At 44.3% G+C, this 4,175-nt stretch overlaps 1 non-coding gene across 1 annotated transcript; it reads right to left on the reverse strand.

The window, feature by feature from the left end:
• Window positions 1-657: 657 nt before the first annotated feature.
• Window positions 658-2,581, reverse strand: LOC139997399 (small subunit ribosomal RNA). The gene has a single exon (XR_011802781.1). It is a non-coding gene; the product is annotated as a small subunit ribosomal RNA (ribosomal RNA).
• Between the last annotated feature and the right edge of the window lie 1,594 nt (window positions 2,582-4,175).

Below are 4,175 nucleotides of genomic sequence, written 5' to 3' on the forward strand. Positions count from 1 at the left end.
GATCGTGACGGCGGGTCTTTCTGTGTACGACCTCACGCAGGCGCCTCGATCGCATTTCTCATTACACGTGGTTTCCACTGTAACTTTTAGTTTTTTCGATATGTGTTCAGCTCAAGTTCCCTCACATATCGTTATTATTATTATTATTATTATTATTAATAGTAGCGGTTTCGTGTTATAGGATTCGGAGACGGCGGGTCTTTCTGTGTACGACCTCACGCAAGCGCCTCGAGAATCTTTTTAAGTTTTCCGTGTGTTATATTATTCGGAGACGGCGGGTCTTTCTGTTTACGACCTCACGCAGGCGCCTCGAGAATATTTTTAAGTTTTTCGTTTGTTATAATATTATTCGGAGACGGCGGGTCTTTCTGTGTACGACCTCACGCAGGCGCCTCGAATTATTCGTGTAAAAGTATATCTCTTCATCCCGATGATCGAGAGAGAGTGCCACACTCTTCGTATAGTTTCGTAACTGGAGCGTCTCCCACCTCCTTATTGTAAAAAATTTGGCTTTTGTCAAAGTATATAGCTTGTTAATACGTCGTATATACTTTGTGTCGATATAGGAGGAGTACGGCTCCTTACCGACGATATTATATATATTTTATTATACAGTGTTCAAGTCAAATATATTCTTTGTGTTTTTGTATTTTTCGTTAATGATCCTTCCGCAGGTTCACCTACGGAAACCTTGTTACGACTTTTACTTCCTCTAAATGATCAAGTTTGGTCATCTTCCCGGTAACATCGGCAATGCTTATCACATTGGCCGCGCACCAGTCCGAAGACCTCACTAAATCATTCAATCGGTAGTAGCGACGGGCGGTGTGTACAAAGGGCAGGGACGTAATCAACGCGAGCTTATGACTCGCGCTTACTGGGAATTCCTCGTTCATGGGGAATAATTGCAAGCCCCAATCCCTAGCACGAAGGAGGTTCAGCGGGTTACCCGGGCCTTTCGGCCAGGGAAAACACGCTGATTCCTTCAGTGTAGCGCGCGTGCGGCCCAGAACATCTAAGGGCATCACAGACCTGTTATTGCTCAATCTCGTGCGGCTAGAAGCCGCCTGTTCCTCTAAGAAGATTTGTTTGTACGTTGGTAGTAAAAACCCGCCGACCGAAGCCGGGGGCCTTCGAGATACCATAATTTACGTCTATTTAGCAGGCTAGAGTCTCGTTCGTTATCGGAATTAACCAGACAAATCGCTCCACCAACTAAGAACGGCCATGCACCACCACCCACCGAATCAAGAAAGAGCTATCAATCTGTCAATCCTTCCGGTGTCCGGGCCTGGTGAGGTTTCCCGTGTTGAGTCAAATTAAGCCGCAGGCTCCACTCCTGGTGGTGCCCTTCCGTCAATTCCTTTAAGTTTCAGCTTTGCAACCATACTTCCCCCGGAACCCAAAAGCTTTGGTTTCCCGGAAGCTGCCCGCCGAGTCATCGGAGGAACTTCGGCGGATCGCTGGCTGGCATCGTTTATGGTTAGAACTAGGGCGGTATCTGATCGCCTTCGAACCTCTAACTTTCGTTCTTGATTAATGAAAACATTTTTGGCAAATGCTTTCGCTTCTGTCCGTCTTGCGACGATCCAAGAATTTCACCTCTAACGTCGCAATACGAATGCCCCCATCTGTCCCTATTAATCATTACCTCGGGGCTCCGAAAACCAACAAAATAGAACCGAGGTCCTATTCCATTATTCCATGCACACAGTATTCAGGCGAAGGTAGCCTGCTTTAAGCACTCTAATTTGTTCAAAGTAAACGTATCGGCCCACCTCGACACTCAGTGAAGAGCACCGCGATGGGATATTAGTTGGACCGCCCCGCGAGGAGCTAAGCCCACCGATAGGACGTACCACATAATGCCAGTTAAACACCGCGAGCGGTGAACCGACACTGTGACACACAGATTCAACTACGAGCTTTTTAACCGCAACAACTTTAATATACGCTATTGGAGCTGGAATTACCGCGGCTGCTGGCACCAGACTTGCCCTCCAATTGGTCCTCGTTAAAGGATTTAAAGTGTACTCATTCCGATTACGGGGCCTCGGATGAGTCCCGTATCGTTATTTTTCGTCACTACCTCCCCGTGCCGGGAGTGGGTAATTTGCGCGCCTGCTGCCTTCCTTGGATGTGGTAGCTGTTTCTCAGGCTCCCTCTCCGGAATCGAACCCTGATTCCCCGTTACCCGTTACAACCATGGTAGGCGCAGAACCTACCATCGACAGTTGATAAGGCAGACATTTGAAAGATGCGTCGCCGGTGCTAGATGACCATGCGATCAGCACAAAGTTATTCAGAGTCACCAAAACAAACGATGGACGAACGGACGAGCCATCCGCCACCGATTGGTTTTGATCTAATAAAAGCATTCGTACCATCTCTGGTACGAATCTGTTTGCATGTATTAGCTCTAGAATTACCACAGTTATCCAAGTAAGTTTAAGTATGATCTAAGAAACCATAACTGATTTAATGAGCCATTCGCGGTTTCACCTTAATGCGGCATGTACTGAGACATGCATGGCTTAATCTTTGAGACAAGCATATGACTACTGGCAGGATCAACCAGGGAACTTTGTATTTTATATATATATTATATATTAGAGTCAAAAGACTCTCTTTTTAAAATAGCCTCAGAGTGTCGTAGGTGGGTCCGTAACACCGTACGACGAGACTTTTCGTTCTTAGTGAACGTTCGACGACACCCTTTTAATTCCCGTTGTAACGTCGAACGCCACTACTCTCTCTCATTTCGCCACTCTCTCTTTACTTTCTTTCGTTCGTTTGATTGTTTGTGTGGAATATTTTAAGATCATTCTGTTCATAGGATCATTCTGTAAGAATGGTTTGTTGGTTGAACGAATATGCCTTAGCGGTAAAAAGCACGTAAACTGCATGCTGAACGTACCGTCCTCGTAAGAAACATATTCGTTCGTTCTTTTGATATTCTCCAATCAGAAAGAACGCACTTCCTAAAAGGTAGTACGCTCCCCATTAGCCTTTCGTATGTTTAAAACGTACTGCGTACGCTATAACATAAGTTTTGGAACGGTCTCTGCCGAACCAGCATGAATTGATACTCAGTTAGTAACAAGCACACTGCCCTAACTTTTTTTAAAGTTAGTGCGAGCATACAGGATCCAGCTTCCCGACTAAGGGGAACCTTGCCACGTTATTTGGTCATTACGTCCAGGACAGCGACCCGCGGCGCAGCAGTGTAGAGAAAGAGTCGATACGAGAACGAAGGAACAGTCGAGAAATAGTAAAAAAGTTCACTAAGACTCGAGGAGCGGTGACTGAATTCTCAACCGAGGCCGTAGAATAGCCACGCGCTCGACGCTGTTCCGTCCGGACCGTCCGACTCGACGTGTCTCTTATAGATACCAAAGCGCCGGCCGGACGGTCGGCGCCGGCCGGGCCAGCGGCCGGGCGCTTACCATGTAAAACCTCCGTTAGAGCGTACCGTCGGACTTAGTCTCTGAAACGCTCGACCACTTTTTTCGAATAAACTACCCTTAGAAAACATCCTATCGTCGAGATATTTTAACGCACCGCTTATTTTAATATTTCAAACGAGTTTTTATCGAAAAATTTAATTTTTTTTTTTTTTCAAAATCGCATCAGTAAACCACCTCTTTTAACGAATACGGACAAAAACCACGTTCTTAATCGATTAGAACACGTTAAAACAACGAGAAATATGCAAAAAAATATATACCTTGCAACGTTAATTAACGAAAAAATTAAACAAATATCGCAGTCGTGTCAGTTCGACGGACACTAATTTTTTAAAAAATTCGAAAAAAACGTTTAATCCAGTTGTATTTAATAGAGATATAACCGTTTCTGCAAAAATATTTATACCTTATAACGCTTTTTAACGAAATAACTCGAAATAAGCTTTTCGGACTTTTCCGCCGGCCGAAATTTTTCTAAGTCCCAACGTACCGTCGGACTTAGTCTCTGAAACGCTCGACCACTTTGTTCCAATAAAGTACCCTTATAAAACGTCCTATCGTCGAGATATTTTAACGCACCGCTTATTTTAATATTTTAAACGAGTTTTTATCGAAAAATTTAATTTTTTTTTTTTTTTTCAAAATCGCATCAGTAAACCACCTCTTTTAACGAATACGGACAAAAACCACGTTCTTAATCGATTAGAA

The sequence above is a fragment of the Bombus fervidus genome, unplaced genomic scaffold (genome assembly GCF_041682495.2).
Source record: "Bombus fervidus isolate BK054 unplaced genomic scaffold, iyBomFerv1 scaffold0078, whole genome shotgun sequence".
NCBI lineage: Eukaryota > Metazoa > Arthropoda > Insecta > Hymenoptera > Apidae > Bombus > Bombus fervidus.